The sequence below is a fragment of the Drosophila sulfurigaster genome, unplaced genomic scaffold (assembly GCF_023558435.1).
Source record: "Drosophila sulfurigaster albostrigata strain 15112-1811.04 unplaced genomic scaffold, ASM2355843v2 ctg93_pilon, whole genome shotgun sequence".
NCBI lineage: Eukaryota > Metazoa > Arthropoda > Insecta > Diptera > Drosophilidae > Drosophila > Drosophila sulfurigaster.
In genome coordinates this window covers 9617-30863 of record NW_026909741.1, presented here as the reverse complement: position 1 = coordinate 30863, position 21247 = coordinate 9617, and the positions used below count along the sequence as shown (strand labels likewise).

The window sequence follows — 21247 nt, the reverse complement described above, 5'->3', positions numbered from 1 at the left end:
TAACTACAGTATATATCAAAACTCTAGCTTTAAAATTACGCTTGTTATTAGATTTTTTGATTTGCGGGGCGGAAGTGGGCGTGGCAAAAATTTGAAACAAACTTGATCTGCGTGCAAACATAACAAATGCTGTCGAAAAAAAATTATAGCTCTATCTCTTATAGTCTCTGAGATCTAGGTGTTCATACGGACGGACGGACAGACACACGGACGGATTTAGTTGCGAGTTGTGCCGTCTGTGGTATATTTTGAATGGTGACCTTTATCGATATACCAAACATATCATTTGGTATATTTTTGGTATTTTCGGTATATTTTGAAAATAATACCGCAATATTTGGCCCTTATTAAAAATGGGTAGCGGGTATCTCACAGTCGAGCACACTCGACTGTAACTTTCTTAATTGTTTTCGTTTTAAAACTAACGTAATAAGTTTTGTAAATTAACAACACGAAGTCCAGTCGTAACAGCTGACCCATTGGCCATGCCAGACGACACGCAAGATGCCAAAGCATAGAAATTGGCTGCTGCTCGTAAAAAGGTAAATGTGTAAATCAATCAACAACATCGTGACGTGGACATGTACGAAACATCAATTTCGATATTGATTTATTATTGCTCAGTTAAAGGCTCCTCCTATTAAGAAGGCGACAACTGCAACAGCTACCAAAGCACAGAAATTGGATGCTGCTCGTAAAAAGTAGGGTTGTGGGAAATATATCAATATATCGATATTTTTTTTATAAAGATAAATATTTATATCATGATATTTTTTCCCCTAATATATATCATATATCGTTATATTTTTGATATTTCATAATTGGTCACTTTGATTTGAATTCCTGCAAAAGGTTTTTTTTTCGAATATTAAAAATCAGACCTGCAACATTTGCAGTAAAATTGTCAAAACGAGCGGCAATTCGTCGAACTTGCTGTCTCACCTTAGAAACAGGCATCGGGATGCATATCTATAGTGTACAAAGGTAATTAAATCATAAAAAGTGGCATGTGTGTATTTCCCCGAAATTGTGAACCCTTGGACTTGTGCTCTAGTGTGTGTGAGTTTTTACCCGCAAATGTCGTGTTAGTGATTTGATTTGTAAATTTCAATTAAAATATGAAATAGGCGAAATAAAACCAGAATTATATATGTTTTTGTGCAGATGCATATGTTGATATACATACATATATATACATATAATTCTACTTTTATTATATTTTCAGAAATCGAAAAAAGCTCTTCAAAAGTATTGAGCAAATGTCCATAGAGAACGCGTTTAGTGTTCGTCCACTGCTAACGGTAAATATTGTTGTATCTTATACTTTTATTATTAATTGATTAAAAACAATTTTTTAACGTTTAGGGAAACATAATGATATCACGGAAGCGATCGTATTTATGATCTGCAAAGACAATTTGCCTGTCCGGAGCGTGGAAAAAGAAGGATTTCCCAATTTGATTAATATACAATATGTGTTCCGAAATACAAGATTCCAAGCCGGTTCAAGGTAAATGTTTTCGAATTTCATATAATTTATATTTGATATTTTTTTACCATTAACATAATTTCTGATCGAAGCGAAATACGACAGCTGTGTAGCTAGGATGAAGACCATTCTTCAAGATGTAAAAGACTTTGCGTTCACCTGTGACAGAGTAACAATCAGAAATTCAACTCGATCCTACCTAACAGTAACTGCTCACTTCATCACAAATAATTGCCTACAATCGGTGTGCTTGCAAGCAGTTAGAATGACACAGGTAAGCGTTTTCTTATCTTAAGTGTTTGTACTTATGTTGTGGTTCGTCTATGTGCTTGTGTTTTTTTTATACAAAAAAAATATTGTTAGGGACGTGCCTTGTGCTCTGTTGTATCATATGTGTCATATGTATAAAAAAAGAAAAAAAAATCCCACTTATATCACTGTTGATGGACAGAATTCGCAAAATAAAACTAGAGTCGGCCGAAGGAATTTTAACTAAGGAAGCTCAATTTTGCAGAACAACAAAATTCTTGTCAGCACTATTCAGCGGTGCTTGACCGCTCTGATATTTCCGTCTCCAGTCCGATCGCAGACTTCATCCTTGTGTCTCAATGCTCGTCCAAGCTTCCCAAACTCACACTCTCGCTGTGGAAACAATCTTTCGTGGACAACTCCAAAATTCCCGCAAGACAAGATTTGAGCACGTTTCCCAACCAGCGTTATCGGACACTCGAAGCGATTGAGGACGTGAAGCCGTCTTCCAACTCGCGGAACTCAATCTCTGTATCATCCTCAGCAAAGTTCGAAGCGAAAAAAAATCGAAAATCTAAACCTCATGGTAAGGTGGGCGGGAAGAAAGGCGTGGTCCAATTGAAAAAAGAAAAAATCCGAAATTCGATCTTTATTTTTTAGGTATATGTACAAAGTTTCATGTTTCTATCTTCAAAAATGGTAAAAATGCCGCAATTCGGGACTTTTGCCCATAGTGCAATGGCGGCTCTTCCTCTTCCAGTTCAACCACACATTCCACTCCGAACAAATGTGCAAAATTATGTATGCCATCTAAGTACTAAATACACCTTGCACTAATCGACTTGGGGTTCGAAGCGACTTTCAGAGCGTATATATGTCGTATCAGGGCTTTCCAGTCCTGTGTTTGGCTAGATTCTCACTTGCCCTATTTTTTTAAATGTGCCGACGATAAGCACGACGAACTAATTTACAAATTTTGGAAGGTAGAAGATATTCCAGCGAAGTTGTTTAAGGCGTCTGATTTCGTTTGCGAAGAAAATATCCATTCCGGCAGACCGACTGCATTAAATTGGGCCATTCATACAATGCCGTCCTACATGAGTACTTGGTATTTGGTACGTGCCCAGGTACCGACACAAAGGTCTGAGTCGTAGACGTGCTTACGGCGCGGAGTACTATCCGCAGACCCATCGCCGAGCTGATCCTACTCCCAATGGAGGACCGAAAACCTGACCGCTTTCCGGCTTTCTGACGGATATTCTAAAAATAAAGCCGCGCTATTTTGCTTTTATTCTAAATGGTTGGCGGGTATCTCATAATCGAGGACAATCGACAGTAGCATTCTTATTATTTTTAATGAATGAATTTTGTTTTTACCATTTCTATGCCATATGACACAAAGGTTGCTAAAAATTGTCACTCTATATGTATGTGGAACTTACGAAATGACGAAATGGGAACAGCGCTTAAGGGTTAACAATAGGTATTTGGAATTCTGTGAACTAAAAGCTAAATAAGTCCAAGAGGAAAAGAATATAGACGGAGGCATAGTACAAAATTGAAATAAAATTGCAAAGTCAATTATATTGACTACTTTGTGCAGGAAAAATGAATTAAATTTATCGTTTTCAGCTGATTTGGTTCTATTCGATATTATTCTTTTTAATTGAGTTTGTTTATTCTTAAATTGAGAAGGGCAGCGGGAATCTCACATCCAAGCATATTCAACTGTAGCGTTCTTACTTGGTTTTGACAGCCACGTCCACTTATGCCCCAATAATCTCAAGTCTTAAATAGCAATCGAATTTTGGTACGTAATATTTGGTTGCGAAACTATCAAAATATTAGAAGTAATTAAAGACATAGTAAACAAGTAAGAAAGCTACAGTCGAGTGGGCTCGACTGTGAGATACCCGCTGCCCGTTTTGAATAAAAGCAAAATATAATATACCAAATGGTATATTTGTAATATCGTTATAGTACCACATTCAAAATATACCATAGACGGCACAATATACCAGATTGTCGGCCAAAGCAGGGGTCTAGCGTTTTTGCCCATACAAAAGTATTTCATTAATAACTTCCACAATTTTTATCATTTTGAGGAATCATAAATACTATTGATATTATAGTATACAGCTCTAGCTCTAGCTGTAAAATTACGCTTGAAATTCGATTTTTGATTTCCGGGGGCGGAAGTGGGCATGGTAAAAATTTGAAACAAACTTGAAAAAATTATAGCTCTATCTTCATAGTCTCCGAGATCCAGTGTTTCATACGGACGGACGGACAGACGGACATGGCTAGATCGTCTCGGCTGTTGATGCTGATCAAGAATATATTTACTTTATGGGGTCAGAGATGCCTCCTTCTACCTGTTACATACATTTCCTGCCGGCACAAAGTTATAACCCTAAGGGTAGCGGGTATAAAAAAAAACTCTGTGGTATAATTGTAGTCAAATAGTTTATAAATATAACAAATTTCAAAATTGAATTTTTAATTGATAATACTACACTGATTTGCTTTTACGAACTGTTTTTAATATGTCTATCGTTAAACATTTCTGAAAAATAATAATTTTCAGAATTCTTTGTACCTGTATATGGGGGTTCCTTTGTCATCTCGATACCACAAAACTAAAACAGCTTCATCGCCTTCGTAGCTTGTTACATTACATGGTAGATAAACGTTTTCTCCAATTAAAGCTTCAATTTTTTGAACAAACACTGAAATTACATCAACAAATTATTAAAATTAAATAATATAATGAATGTAAAACTGAATGTTTCATTTATCTAGGAATTTTGTTTAGTCATACAATATTTACATATTATGCGTGTGTAATAAAGTGTAATTTAGTTAGCATGTGATTATAGTATAATATATTGGAAATGTATGTACAATAATAGAGCAAGGTAGTTCCGACCGCATTAAGTATATGCTTTAGCGCTTCGATTTCAACACCAGAGCCTCTTCGACTCTTTTTAAAATTCGATGTTCGAAGGCAATGCACAGCGTACGTCAGTCGCAGATCGCATGCGGAACGATGAGGACGGGCATATTTCGTTGCACTGTGTACTTATTTGAGTGTATGCATAGCGCAACTCAATTTTGTTTTGTTCCCGCATCATCGGTGGAGCAACAGTAACGCTAACAGAGGAAATGTCTAGTATCATAAAAAACAGATCGCCAACTCGAGGTACTGTGCTGAAAATTGAAAGCGAAAAGCGAAAGAAAGAACTGGTTTGCCTTTTGCAAAGTTTTATGAGCATACGAAATAGTATAGCATTGCACTTAAACATTTCTAACAACGTAAAGTTAAAGGAGAACCTCTTAGTTAGACAAAGTGAAATTTATATTTCCAACTCTCAACAGAACGGCTTATTAGATGTTGTTCTGTTAGTTCGGTAGCAATTTTCGCTTTCGTCGCCCTTCTTTTGTCAAAATACTCGCAGCAGCTGTAAATTGCGTGCTCTTAGCTAAGCAAACATACATACATATGTGAATACGCCTGCAAGTCAGCATCTGCACCGGTTCATTTAGTTCTGTAGTCTTTGCCGTTGTTTGCACTTTTCGTTGTCACGCGCTAGCAACAGCTTTCGTACTGTTTAAAACTCGCTCCTCTACATTCGTTGGTTGAGTCAGTGAGATATCGCGTTTGCTCCTTCGAATAAGTCCCTTCCTAATAGTTGTCCGATATAACTTATTAGTGGCTAGGAGAATTAAATAAATAAATAAAACCAAATAAAATTTTTTATACCCGCTACCCATAGGGTAGAAGGGTATTATAACTTTGTGCCGGCAGGAAATGTATGTAACAGGTAGAAGGAGGCATCTCCGACCCTATAAAGTATATGTATATATTCTTGACCAGCGACAACAGCCGAGACGATATAGCCATGTCCGTCTGTCCGTCTGTGTGTCTGTCCGTCCGTCCGTATGAAACACTGGATCTCAGAGACTATAAGAGATAGAGCTATAATTTTTTTTCGACAGCATTTGTTATGTTTGCACGCAGATCAAGTTTGCTTCAAATTTTTGCCACGCCTATGTCCGCCCCCGCAAATCAAAATAATCGAATAATAAGCCTAATTTTAAAGCTAGAGTTACGAATTTTGGTATATACAATAATATCTTTAGTAGTTATGATTCCTTGGTTGCGATCGGATAAAAATTGTGGAAGATATTAAAAAAAAATACTTTTGTATGGGCAAAAACGCCTGGGTCTGAGTTGCTTTGGCTGACAATCTGGTACATTGTGCCGTCTTTGGTATATTTTGAATGGTGTACTATATCGATATACCAAACATATCATTTGATATATTTTTAGTATTTTCGGTATATTTTGAAAATGATACCGCAATATTTTGCCTTTACTAAAAATGGGTAGCGGGTATCTCACAGTCGAGCTCACTCGACTGTAACTTTCTTACATGTTTTTTTTTTTAATATTTTTGTTTTGTTTGTTGTTTGATTGACTTTTGTTTAATAATTAAATAAATAAATAAAAACAAATACAGTTTTTAAAAAAAAATTAATTTTTGTTTTATTTGTTGTTTAATTGACTTTTTTTTTAAGTATCGAACCAGTACAGCAGGAAGAAGGTAGTACTATAAAAACAAAGGGAAAAAATTTAGTTATTTGGGCCAAACCTCATATTAATTTAAGGAGTTTATGTGAAGATCACGTTTGGGTGAACGTTTTGGCGAAACCTTGACGTTTTAAGCGCCTCAGCGGTCTAGCTGTAGTAGGAGTCTCCTAGAGAGTCTGCTCCTATGGATTAGCAACTTCTCGCTATATAGGGTCGTGTGTGTATTTTCAGATCCTGGTGTAGGGTGGATTCTCTCACGTACCAATGGCGGTTTGTAATTTGACGTAACACTCGATTATGCAGTACTTGGATACGCTTGTAGCTCGATTTGGCAGCAATCCCCCAAATCTATGCAATGTACGTATGCTCGAGGAGACAGTTTGCTTCTTTTGTTGAGCAGCCAGCGCACTTTCTGTAACCTTTGGCCATTGTTCTTGGTCACAGCTTTTAAGTGTGGCGCAAATGTAAGTCTCTTGCTAAAATACCGAGATATTTCGCACAAAGAGGTTGTTCTAGTGTCACGCCTTCGAAGTGAATAGCTAGAGTGGTGGAAATTAATCTTTCCAGAGTAAAACATGGGTTTACTGTTTTTGTGGAATTGACCTTCAGATTCCACCTTCTGCACAAAGCTGCCAAGCTATCCAGGTATCCTTGGAGTCCGTTTGCAGCTTCTGCTCGGCTTGGAGAATCGTATAAGACGGCAATGTCGTCCGCATAAGTTGCAATCAGAGTCTTGGAGGGATCTTCCATATATGCACCCATTGGGATGGGTAGGTCATAGGTGTATTAGGAATACAGTAGTGGTCCTAGAACACTACCCTGCGGGTTGTAGAAAAGGAGTCTCTAACTCTCACTTTGAATTCGCGTCGACCACATACGATTTTAATATTCCATAGAATGGAAAAGGTAACAGCATTTTTTTATTTTACATAAAAGGCCATCGTGTCAGACTCTGTCGAAGGCTTGTTGCATATCTATAAAGATTGCGATGGCATATCCTATCTATGTCAGGTGCTTTGTTGGTACTTAACGATTTGATGACGTCACATATCTCCTCAGTTCTCACTGGCTTAATGGGAAGTGACATTTGCAAAGCCGTCTGTAGATAGTGTTGCGTGATCCTGACCTGTTCCGTTGATGTAAAATCGTACGGAGTGAATCGAGCTTCTAAGTGGACTGCAGCAAACGCATTAGCTTGTTCTATTTCATTTCTGGCAAGGCCACCACTAGGGCACTGAACTGGAACCTGCCTGAAGGGTTGTCTTTTCAGAGCTTTTGTGCGTCTCCAGAGCGAGTAGTTAGCGTCAACCGTGAAGTCTAATGATGCCAGTTTTTGCTTGAAGAAAATACTCCTTAGCTGCCTTAACAGAGTTTTTAACTCCCTTGTAGTCCGGTCCCAGATTAATCGATCCCATGTGTCTTTAAAACGGATAACACTACTTCGGAGGCGTCGTTTATCTGCAAGAAGCTGTTTGGCTTCCCTAGTGAGGGTAATTCCGTATTCAATTGCACTTGGTTGAGCGGCAGGTGGAGTTGATTCAGCAACAGCTTTGTATATGGAGTCAGTCAGTATCTTCTATGTCATCTCCAGAGTCCAGGGCTCGATTTAATTGCGTTCCAGATGCTGTCTTAATGCTGGCAAATTAGTGCGTTTTGTAATGCGCCGAGGAGAAGTAGTGACACATAACATTGTTTGTGCTAACGGTGACAAGGGGTAGGTGATCTGAATCAACGTCCTTGCTCTGTTTTATATTTATCAACAAATCAGGAATTCCATGATAAAAAGCAAAGTCAATGTAGGTAGGCGTGTGGTTGTCAACACATGGGTACCTTGTGGGCGATCCTGTAGCAAGAACTTTGGCTCCGCAGGCAGCACCGGCTTCTGATAGTTCGCGTCCTCTGGGTGAGTTGTATGTGTCACCCCACATCCAGTGTCTAGCATTCCAGGTCCCGCCAATTACATAGATATCGCTGACCGTTAGCACGAAGTATGTCAATTAAGTCTCTTTCTTCAAGCCTATTTCTCTGAGGACAATATATAGCACTAATCTCCATATCTGTTGTTGATATTTGAGCAGTAAGTGTTTCAATAGGTCTTCGAGGAAAGTGGCGAAGAGTACTTCTTACTAAAACAGCTGCGCCGCCTCCACTGTGATTGTTGCTCGATGGCTTGTGTGCTGGATAAAAAACATATCCAAAGATTTTAACTGTTTGTCTTCGGTGGAGCCTAATTTCAGACAACAGAATGATGTCAACGTTATTGCTGTGCGCAAAGAGTTCAACCTCTTTGGCTTTTCCAACTATACCATTGACATTCCAAATAAGAACCTTTAGTGGATTCATTGTGATTCTGGAACGTTAAACTGGAGCTGGGAGCTAGATTTACTTCCAGACCATTGACGAATCGTGTTGGCCATGTCAAACACCATTTTTTCCAGTCTTTCCAGGCGATCGCTGTTTTGCTTGCGTTGCTGTTCTTGCTCCTGTTTTTACTGTTGTAGCCACAGAAATAAATGCTGCTGTTGCTGTTGTTTTAGTTTTTGCTGCCAATATTGAAATTGTATCTGCTGCTGCTGCAACAGTGTGTAAACAGTGTCAGTTGGCTTGTTTATAGCTTGTTGTTGCAGTAATTTTTGCGTTTGGAGATTATGGAGTCGACGCTGAGCAGATCCGTCATTAACGTCATTCTAGTTACTGCAGCATAAGAGAGACCACCGCTGGAAGTGCCAGGCTGTGGTTGGCATATAGTTGGGTGTTATTGTTGCGTCGCTTGACCCTTGGATCTTGTGCTAGGGCGAGCGTGTTGCAGCTTAGGATAATGCTCGAGAGGCCTAACGTTTGTCCGGCGCGTCAAGTTTGCGTTATTAGAACGGCCCCTAGAAGGTGCAGTTCAACGACGCAGAAATTCCTGGAACCATTAGCAGCCTTTGTAGCTGGCCATATGACTTCCTGAGCAGTGATTACATCAGTGAAGCATCTTAGGACCGCTTATATTGTGTAGTATGATTATTTTTTCCACATCTGGCGCAGTATAGATAACGGCAAGAGTATCTGGAAGTATGCCCATATTCCTGGCATCCTATAGCATTGCGCTATTTCAGATCCTCACTTTTTGGCGCAAATAGTTTTTAATTTGTGAATATCATTAATGTTGGCACAAAGCTTAACATTAATAATGAAAATATTGAGTTTGCCTTCTTTATTGCCCTTGATTTTGGGTTGTGTATTTGTAGCACTTCGTAGCCAAGAGGTTTGAAGTTGGCCGGCGGCTTGTCTGTTTTCATTTGGTAAGTGTGAAATTCTAAGCCAACGTTATCAATATGGTCCACAATGGCTCTATAGGTATCCCTGTCTTTGGGAAATATTCTTATCGTTTCTCCATGATTGACGATTGATTAACGATAACTTTGACCTTATCTATGAGTTCAAATAGGACACTAAGGTTATATGTATGCACTACTATTTGTGGTGGCTCTGAATGACCTCTACGCACAGTGGGCGATTTTTTCCACAAGTCGACAACAGATGCTTTGATTAGATTTATCAAATCGTTTTAAAAGCTCTATGATCAACTGATCATCAGCTGTGAACGGACAAACACACCATATGATTTGGCAAAGAGCTCTACAAAATTCTTTCTTTTTCGCGCATTGATTTCGACTTTCTCGGAATACAATTTTTATTGCATTTGTTAAAAGTTTGGCTTTTTATTATCTTTAAGGTATGTATTCCAAAAAAATAAATGCTTGTGACCGGTCTATAAATGTGTAGCTTATAAAACGTAGTGTTAATTCAGTGTATTAACAACGAGCCCGGATTAGCGTACACCTGTCTTTCGTGGAGTCGAACTTACTGGATTCAAGTGGATTCAGTCTAATTCTTTTATTAGCCGAATGTGTGAATCAGTGGGGTTCAAAATGTCTAATATGAACTGCTAGTACCTGCTAGCTTTCAAACTTTGTAGGGGGGCGTCTTCAGAATAGTAATAACACTTTAACTTTGGAATTATTGTAGATTTGTAAACTTTACAAATGACTTTTATTGCACACTTGAAAAATACACTTGTTGTGCAGGTCAGCGAAAATAGAACATATGATATGTAGAAAAGCACTAAAAGAGGGCAGGGTGACCAACATGAAGATAAACTTGATCAGTGTGACTGCACGTGTGACAAGGTCACACGCACAGTATACTAACTTTGTCACTATCGATATCAATCGATCGCGACCACACTGTCAGCTGTTTTGAGTGGTCACACGAGCCATCATCTGGCATCGACACAAACTATGGTACTTTTTAGGCACAGTGTCAGTAGCAAAAAAAAAAATTTAAAAAAACTTCTATAACTTATAAAAATCTATGACTTTTTTTTATCAGCGAAAAAAAACCTACTGAAGACATCTATTTTAGTATAGAAGTTATTAATTAAATGCCGCTAGCGAGACCAAATCGCCCACTGTGCTACGTCCAGAAGCAGCCTCATCACTATCATTATCATTGATAACTACTGCGTGGTTCACTGTAACATTATTATCACCTACAGTTACTTCATCAGCATCATCAGTTTCCTCATCTATGTCCAACAGAGAAAACATGTTGCTTGCCTGAGGTCGATTACTCTGTCTTGGCTGTTCACTCTCAGTCGTGGGGAGTTCATGACCATTGAACGCCCTCTGATTCTTAAGGGGAGGCGACAATGGTTACTTTTTCCTTTTTACCACTTTTGCGCGTTTACCAATCTAATTGATAGCAAAGCTGTAATGGGCATAACCACTACGGTTATGCCAGAACAATTGCTGGTAGTTAAGGCAGCAGCCAGGTTGTAGGAACTAGTTGTGATAGTAGGCATGGAGTACGTAGTGTTGTAGTGTTATATTTTGTTTCTTGTTGTAACGCATAAGGCATATTACATGGTGCATTCTTTCGTGAACAGCCTGCTTGTTTCCAAGTATGGAGTTAGAAGAAGTTCTACGATCCATTTAACAATTGTAATATTTAATTTCTTAAATATTAAATTGTCCGTTGATTGTTGATTTGAAGCTTTGCTGTCTAAAATATCAGAGCAGGATAGAGACAATAGTACAGCTTTACCACCCCCCAAGTCCCTCCGCGGTTCTGATCTGCCTGATCGTTCATCCACTTCGCATGCAATGCATGATAAAAGTAGTCATCGGTCAAATATAAACGAACGCAGGCGATTTCGTCGTAGCCCAAACTTTGTTGGATTTTGGGTCACAATTTAATGTGGTCACTGAGGGCTAGCTCAACGACTGCATTTGCATAGAGAAGTTAAGAAAAAGATTTACACTGTGGTGAGTATTCGATCGATTTATGGACCTTCAAATTGATCTCAGGCTATCACTTAGATCAGACTATGAATGTCAGTAGCTGGCTGATACCTGATAATCTTCAACTGGCGGATACCTATTACTTTAAGCCTCAGAAAATTGATCTACCTATCGGTGCAGAAACATTCTTTCACCAATTGTCAAGATCCAATTAAACAAAATCCAGAGTATTCAGTCCTTCAAAAAACAAGTCTTTGCTGGATTGTTTCAAGATGTGAGTTCTTCCGCCAAAGCAGATTTGTCAACAGCACATTTGTGAAGATCATTTTACAAATAATGTAAAAAGATTGCCGTCTGGTCGGTTTGACGAAAAACTGCCACCAGTTTGGTAGCTCCTTTAAGGCCTATATCGAGTCGACGAGTTAAAGCGAATATATTTGGAATTCATGAAAGAATAATTTGAGATGGGCCATGTCCGAGGTGAGTTATATTTTGTCATTCTTATGTACGGACCGAACATTCAAAGATACCTATTTTGTTTTCGATTGCATAAATATTCATTAAAGGCCGATTTCAAAAAGATGTACTGTCAATTAATGGTGCACGAGGCACATCGAAACTATCAGCCTCTAGTGTTGAGAAAAGACCCAAAAGACCCTTCAAGAATAGTTAGATTCAACAACAATCTCAACCTTGTCCTTTTAAGTCCCTTAATCATAAAGGAAATGCTACTGCTTCAAAAGCTCTGGCTTCAAACGTTGGAGTGGAATAAATCCACTCTTTTGAGTTTGGTTGTGTGGCAGAATTTGAAGTCAAATTTGACGCAATTGCACAGCATCAGGGTACGACGCTTTAATAAGAGCTTAAATTTACGGTCGCACGCATAATGCAGTTTGTCAAGTAACTTATTTGTCCAAATCGAAAGTAGCGCCCCTAAAGACTAAGACCTAGACTTGACTTGTGTGTAAGCTGATACATTCACCAATTGAACGGCAGGTTCAGATTCGAAAGTGACTCTTTATTGCTTTATTGGATCCGGTCAGATCCTTCCACTCTCTCGAAATTGGTGTCGAATCGAGTGGCCAAGATTCAGGATTCAAGTTGACGAAAGGTTGCGATATGACTGAACTGATAACATCAATATTGTTTAGTGGTCCGTTATTTTTGAAGGAACCACATGATGCATGGTCAGTTAACCACCATTTCGTCTCTGAAGACGGCGGTTGGAATGACAACAGATTTAGATGAGACGATTGAAAAGTTTTCATTGCAAACAAGTCTGTTGCGAGTATTCGCTTATGCGTTCCGCTTCATTCGAAGATGTCAAGCGAAAAGAGTTCATTTTAAACTGGTCAAACGGTATTAGGACTGAAAGAAGCCTTTTATAAAACAGTCAATTATTATATATTATAGTATAAAGGATTCTGTTGTTCGTTTTCGGTGTTGGGAATTGGGGACAACCTGTAAATTCTCCTATTTCGTATGGTGATAAATTTTCAAACTTCACAATTTGCCAGTAGCTACTTATGTGAGGTACCTTCACCTGACCAACTGTTATGATAGCGCTCGTGAGCATTCTTAGAGACGAATCTGGTAAGTTAATGCTTATGAGCTCTGCCGTCAGACACAGATACATCTGTTGTTTTAAATGTAAGCCTCAGCTGTTTACATAGATAACGGGAAATTTGCCTGCTGATCGCCCATTTTCGATTAGTGGTGTAGATTTTTGCCAGTTGAGACAACCTATAGGACTCGCGGAAAGCCTCCGTACAAATCGAACATTGCGTTGCTCGCTTGTTTTGCTTCAAAAGCGGTTCACTTAGAAATTGTATCTGACATATTAGCTAATGCATTTCTAATGGCTTACAAAAGGTTTGAATTTTTTCCGAGGTCGAGGAGAGCGCAGTTCGTGACTTCGCATCAAAAAGCGCATACGAGTTCGCGAACATACCGCCGAGGGCTCCTCACTTTAGAGGACTATGCGAAGCTGGTGTTAAGTCTGCAAAGCACCTACTCTAACGGACGGTGTGCAACGTGTTGCTCACGACCGAGGAGCTGCAGACAATGGTTGTTGCAGTCGAAGCGGTGTTCAGAGCCGTCAACCAGGACCCAAACGACGGCAAGGCGTTTACTCCTGGCCACCTACTGGTGGGCCACTGGTGGGACCGGCAGCAATCAGGATCAGGATGCTCTGAGCTGCTTCAGGCGATGGCGAGCTGTCTCGTCGCTCAAGCGAGTGTTCCAAGAGTATGTGCTGGGCCTGCAATCACGAACCAATTGGAACCAGTCACTGCCAAGCATCGAAGTCGGAAAGCTCGTCGTCGCATTGGTCAACCAGCCACTGCAGCATTGCCTGGGAAGGTCGCACAGTGGGCGATTTGGTCCCGCTAGCGGCATTTAATTCAAATTTTCAAATTTAAAAATCCGTTAATATTTTTTCACATATCGATAGCAGATGCATTGATTAGATTTTTAAAAGCTTTTTGAAAGCTCTACGATCAGCTGATCATCAGCTGTGATCGGTCAAACACACCATATGATTTCGCAAAGAGTTTTACACAATTTTTTCTCTTTGCGCGCATGGAATTTGAGTTCCTCGGAAATTTACAATTTTTGGTGAATTTGTTAGAAGTTTGGTTTTTTATTATATTCAAGGTATGTATTTTCAAAAAAATCAATGTTTGTGACCGATCTATAAATGTGTAGCTCATAAAACGTAGTGGTAATTCAGTGTATTAACAACTAGCCCGGATTAGCGTACACCTGTCTTTCGTGGAGTAGAACTTAATTTATTCAACTGAATTCAGTCTAACTCCTTTATTAGCCGAAAGTGTTAATCAGTGGCGTCCAAAATGTGTAATATCAACTGCTATTATCTGCTAGCCTTGAAACTATGGTACTTTTTAGATACAGTGTTAGTACCAAAAAGGGATCTTTTTTTAGTATTGCACTCAGAAGTCATCCCATTTTTTCCCATCATCCCATCATTTTTTAGATAAAGTTTATATATGAAATATGTTATTTGAAGTTCAAATAAAATAAAAGTACAACAAAATTTTAAATTAAAAAAAAAAAATGTTTTAAATTAAAAAAAAAAAAAAAAATAAAAAAAAAATTTTAACTTAAAAAATTCTATGATTTTTTTCTGATCAGTGAAAGAAAACCGACTGAAGATATCTATTTTAGTTTAGAAGTTATTAATTAAATGCCGCTAGCGGGACCAAATCGCCGACTGTGGGTCGGGGCGGTGCGAATCGCAGACGTGAGGTCTAGCTTTACAAGGGGACTTTACAAGCTTCAAATACACAAACTGGCGTCTCTGCCAGTGGAATAAAGGCACTGCCGTTCATAGGGGCAAGTGTTGGCGTAGTTGGTAGATTTTAAGAGCGGATCAATGAAGTTGTCAGAATTAGAGCAAAGCGAGCTCGTAATAAAGCTTTCGAATTCGCCTCGCTTTGCCACTTTATTTATGATAATTAGTTAAATGAGTTTGCAATCATAACTTAAAGCGCGTCGGAATTTTCGTTTGTTCGTTGTAACTAACATAATTAATTAGTCCAGCTTCTCGATCGCGAAACAAAGCTATTACTGAATTGCAAATACTCTTGTAATTTTTCGCATATTTTACTGTTCTTTTTGTAAGTTACGTTTAATCCACTCAATTAGCAGTGCGTTTAAAGCTTTTCGATCATGCTTATGTGTCATTTCACTTAGCTTGTTAGAGAAAAACTTTTGCATTGATACCGTAAGTGAAACCCATCAAAACTATGATGTGTTTCGCTGAAGTGAAATCCCATATGTGAGTGAGTTTTGACAGTTGTGAGCTCCAGTTCATCAAGTCATCTACATTGCGCCGCGTCCCTAGATTCCAAAGGCCTCTCATATTGAGAAGTTCCAACACCACTTACTTTCATATTTCACTGGTTCGGTGTTGAAAGTGGCTCGATCATTGTAAATATCTAGGCGAGGCTATTTTTGGTATCAAAAAAGGTGGAGGCAGGGGGGTATCCATGGCTACAAAACTTCGACAATTTTGCGATAAACCTAGGAGAAGAGCAAGGGTTTGGGTAAATCTGCAGCAGATAAAGTGCCGACTGCTTCTGAGCTGTTCACATTTTTGAACGTGTAATGTCGTAATTCATGTATGAAAAGTCTATGATAACGATAATATCAGCAGGAAGGCGTTTGCGCCTGAAGTCAATTTCTTATGTTTTGGGACACGCCAAGTTATGGCGCATATTTGGTAATTTGTCTCCTTTCTTACGCATCTCAAAGAGTCTATACAAGAGTCAGCTGTAGAGTAAATGTTTGAATGCGCTTCCGTATCATGGACTTATCTGTCAGTTTCCAATGTATCGATTTGAGCCAGTAACTTCATTAGATAGCTTTTACAAATATTGGTTCCCAAGATGAAATTGTGTGATGCTTAGCCAAGCTAGCCAAGCTTTACGAATTTCAATTCAACTATTGGTCCCCTCGTATATCAAGTAGTGTCTATTGGAAATTGAAACGTATTGCGCTCGCAAAGCTGTAAGACAACTTGAATGTTTTAAATGTGTAGCAAAGTCATAATAGTCAAGTATACGTATGATGTGAATTTTTTTTAAGGCCTCTGTCGATGCCAGATGATGGCAGGTGTGACCACTCAAAACAGCTAACAGTGTGGTCGCGATCGATTGATATCGAGAGTGACAAAGTCAATCACACTAGTTTATCCTCATGTTGGTCACCCTGCCCTCTTTTAGTGCTTTTCTACATATCATATGTTCTACTTTCGCTGACCTGCACAAAAATGTATTTTTCAAGTTTACAAATTTACAATAATTCCAAAGTTAAAGTGTTATTATTATTCTGAAGATGCCCCCCTACACAGCCTCAATGTAGTGTCAGCGAGAACACTCTATTATACTGCCCTGGCGAATTACTTTGACACTATCGCTCACAATCATAAAATGACTCCTCACTTTAAAACTGGAGCCATATTAGAACTACGAGCTGTTACAAGGATTAGACGCAATTGAATCAGTCGTCTAGTGTTTTTTGAATTTGAGGAGTGGACTACTGCATCTTCTTTACTAGCAAGGCGGTTTATCTTAAGTTAGTGAAGCATTTAACAACTGTCGGCTTTCTAAGCTCACTAAAAATATAAAACAAGATAGAAAGCTACAGTCGAGTGTGCTCGACTGTGAGATACACGCTACTCATTTTGAATAAAAGCAAAAACTTGCGGTAATAATATCAAAATTAAAAAAAAAAGAAATTATAGCTCTATATCTTATAATCTCCTGAAATCCAGTGTTTGTCTAGCACACTCGGCTGTTGCTTTCTAACTTGTTTCAAATGATTTCGGATTCGCAGAACACTTAGATATACCGCGATAATTTTAAACATTAGATAACATATATTCCCTAATTTCGAATAGGTTACTGTACCATAAATTTCGAACAATTTCAATAATTTAAGAAACGGTTTTTAGATGCTTCTCTCTGATAAGGTAGAGCTTTCCAATTAAAGGAAAAATACAATTGAATGAGTTTACCTGATAAGCGAAAGTATTTTGAAAATATGAAATAGAATTCGCACGCTCTCACAGTCGCTTTAGCTCCCTTTTCACCTGCTAGTCAACTAATGACATTTAGTTCTCCGTCGCTTTGTCCCTCGGAAGCCGTTGAAGTTCTACATAACTATATTGCAATAAATTTTGAAGTTCCTATTCGTGTTTCGATTTTAGAAATGGTTGAAAAAAATCAATCTTTACAACCCTCTGTCGAAATTATCAATCTTTCAACTATTACGTTTTTACTTCCTAATAGTAACAATAATTCTCATTCTTCCGCCTTCGCTTTCTTCCAAATCTGTCGATCACTTGGCTATCAGAATGTAAGATGCATTTGTTGTGAACTTACTAACCCATATTTAATTAGTATATCATTCTTATTAATGTCATTACCTGTATGGAAATATGGTTATTCAGACGGGTTGTAGGTGCTCAATATCTATTCAATATAACAATATATGCTTTCGGTTTTCAATTTTCTATAATTATAAACATTTCTAACATACCTTCTGATCGTGATCACTTAATAGTTTATGGAGAATTTAATTTTCCTGGTTTCTTTTTGGACTGTGCCCCTCTACAACCCATGTTTAGTCTTTTCGGTGTATCATTGCCCCAGATAAATGATATTCCAAATTGTCTGGATAGGTCTCTAGACGTTACTTTTATTTTTAACCCAGATTATTTGATGGAGTTATAGTAGGTGAACTTAAAATCAGCCGTTTCACAAACGAAAGATAGACAACCTATTCGTTTGCGCTGATTATTAACAACATTACTCAAATATGAAACACTATTTATAAAAAAAAGTTTAAAAGAATGCGAAATTGCATCAAATAACGTTGTGCAGTCGCAAGAGCGATCTGAAAGCTATAAAATATTGCAACTAATTTGCTATTTAATGTGTTCGGGAAGATGGAGAATTAATCTGTTTCTTTTTTTTATACCAATTTAATTTATTAAATAAGTAAATGTTTTATTAAATAAGTGCAAGGAAGCACGGCGGTCACTGAGGGACACTTTGATTTACTTTATAGCATTTCACGTTTAATTTATTTTCAAAGAACTAAAGCAATTATCTCACAGTCGAACAAAGTTGAAATATCACAGTTATTTATAAACCCTGATTTTAGCGTAAATATTTTTAAATTCATTCTTTAAGCATGTAAAATATCAATTTTTCAAATTATGTTATTTAACAGTACTCAATATTTTTTTACATTTGGATTTAATAATACATACATACTTGTACATTCTTGAGTACCTTACGCAGCTCTTTGATTTTGTCGTCCTTCGCTTTAAAGATTTCTATCCACCGGTTGTCTGTTTAGTGAAAACTCTCTTGAGCAGATTGTCACAGTCGGCCAATTTTCGTTCGCCCAAGGAATGTGTCCGGGTAAAAAAAATATTACAATTTTGTTTCGCCTGCTTTAATTTTTTTTTCGTAAGCAACTCCTGATGTTTGGCTATATTCTCTGTTGTTTAACTCATAACTCATAAAATTACTTATGAAATGCCACTAACTTAAAATACAACTGACTATTTACAAGAAATAATGGCCCACCACCCGAGAGAGTTTATACAATATTTTCTGAACAAATTCGAAAATTGTGTTTGCTCAAAAAACATGAATTGGTTTCGATGTATACATTTGTATGTATGTGTACATATGAAATACGTAAATGTGTGCATGTATACATTTGGTAGTTAAAGTAAACTTACCATCTCTCATTCCGATAATCGTTTTAAAAAAACACAAAAGGAGTAGCAGAACAAGTTTGTTCATTGTTTAGTTTGATTTATAGGTATACATAAGATCATGTAATTGTATTATATATAGCTTATAGGCTTTATTATCTTATTTGACAAACTTTTCGCACTTCAAATGCACTTATATTCATTGGAAATTTTTTATATGTTGTTTCTAAACTGTCAATTTCCACGATTGTTGTATACACAAATAAGAACATATACGTTACACAATATAATCTTTTAAAGCGTCTTATGATTCACTTCTGAACAGTATTTGAAAGCTGAACAATTATCTAGCAATGCAAAATGAGGGCATTTAACCGTATTAATACAAGTAAAGCGGTAGAAACGCGCACAATAATACTGTAAAAAATTTTAAAATCCGTATGTATGTATCTATGTATGTAAATATGTACATAGTATGAAGCTTTCCACTTCCAAATGGCTATTTACTTTTATTTTTTCATTTGAGTAGTTCATAAAATATTTAGTCTTACGTGTAAGTATACTTGTATACACATACATATGTACATACATACATTGCAACTAAATAAATACTTTTGTATGTATTTCACATATAAATCTATTTTCCGAGTGCTTCTTTTTTATAATCTTGCGTCGAAAGTACTTATGCGTGTATATTCTTGCAAATATACATTTTTAACAACTAATTGTAACCAACAGAAGTTTTAATATGTCTTGATTACAGTCCCGAAACAAAGCTAACAAAATTTAGAATACAACCTGTCAAATTTTCAGAATACTTTTAAGCTCACGCATGCGCTTCAAATTGAGCTTTTGATGTAAACATTGGAAATACGACCTTTGCATATACAATATGAACTTTAATGTATGTAAGTATGCCAATATCTAGGTGTTATTGTACATACTTGTATAAGAATGTTGATGAAACATTTTCCACCTAACATCTTAGGGAGCTAAATATTCCTAAAAATAGCAATAATGTGGCAAAATGTTACATAAACTTTAGAGGGCTGGATGTTTAACTAAGCGGTATACTTTATATGGGAGCATAATCGTAATATCATAATATGTAAAAAATAATTTTTTTCTCGTTTTTTAAAATATGTTTTTTAAAGGATGAGGTGAATTTAATTCTAATTTTGAAGAATATTGCTGAAGCTGAAATATTGAACAAATTAATTTTTTTGACATAATAACTAAAATTTTATAATTAATTTGGAAATGTTTAGTCCAGGAGTTCTTTAAGCATGCTTACGGAAGAGAAAATACCAATACATATAAAACAAAATACACCAAAGATTGACCACGGTACGCTCTCAAGGCCGCAGCCAGGACCCCGCTCTTTACCAACAATCCAATAAGATTTGTAAGCGCTTTAATATCGGGATTGAAAATAACAACAGTTCATAATTCTCTAACAACAGAATCCCTTCAAAACTAGAAAACAGTCAAGCCAATTAAAAGGAAATGATATATGTACTATGCTAGTATAAGCCCATGCAATATGCCAGAGTTTATCGCCTGGCACTGGCACTACCTGAGAATTTGAGTTCGCGAAAAGTATGGAAATGTACGACGCGTTTTCTGAATATCTCAAAAGCATTTGATAGAGTTCGATTAAAAGTTTTAAGTTTTAATAAACAAGTAAGAAAAGTACAATAATACCATACACCAAATTAAAAAGCCGAAAAATGTATTCAACAGGCAGAAGGATACTTCTCCGACCCTATAAAGTATATAAATTCTTGATCAGCGTCAACAGCCTAGACGATATAGCCATGTCCGACTGCCCGTCGGTCCGTATAAACACTTAGATCTCAGTGACTATAAGTCACAATAGAGATATAATTTTTCGACACAGAAATCCATTCTCAGTGACTATAAGTCACAATAGAGATATAATTTTTTCGACACTTCCGCCCCCGCAAATCGACAAACATAGATGATTTCTGGAAATTTGATTGCCGTTGCCATGTTTAATTTATTTAAAAAATTCTTTTGTATGGGGAAAAACGAATTCTTACTACGGGACGTGGAAGGGTACAATCTATTAAAATTCTTGACAGAAATCCATGAGATTCCAGCACTATTAAAATATGAAGTTCTCATTTCATATGGACAAGAAATATAATTAGTTATAGAACTATGAGCTAAATGCAAAGCGTCATCAAAAGCAGAAGGTATGTATATACGAACAGAATATAAAAACATTAAAACTGTTAAAGCAGAATGTTAGTTGTTTTTAACCAAATAATATAGGAGTTTTAATTTATTATTGCAATTATTTTCCCAATAGTAGTGAAATCGTGGAACGATTTTTTTTAGCTTGAAAT

General features: G+C 37.2%; 1 long non-coding RNA gene across 4 annotated transcripts; it reads right to left on the bottom strand.

The window, feature by feature from the left end:
* Positions 1-4287: 4287 nt before the first annotated feature.
* On the bottom strand, positions 4288-19665 carry LOC133850012 (uncharacterized). 4 transcript variants are annotated; one of them, XR_009895567.1, is made up of 3 exons: positions 19612-19665; positions 18900-19189; positions 4288-4467 (listed from the first exon to the last, which is right to left on the bottom strand). It is a non-coding gene; the product is annotated as an uncharacterized LOC133850012 (long non-coding RNA). The 4 variants fall into 4 exon arrangements; XR_009895566.1 differs by having other exon boundaries at positions 18900-19222; positions 19427-19663; XR_009895568.1 differs by having other exon boundaries at positions 4289-4467; positions 18900-19101; positions 19427-19662.
* Positions 19666-21247: the final 1582 nt, after the last annotated feature.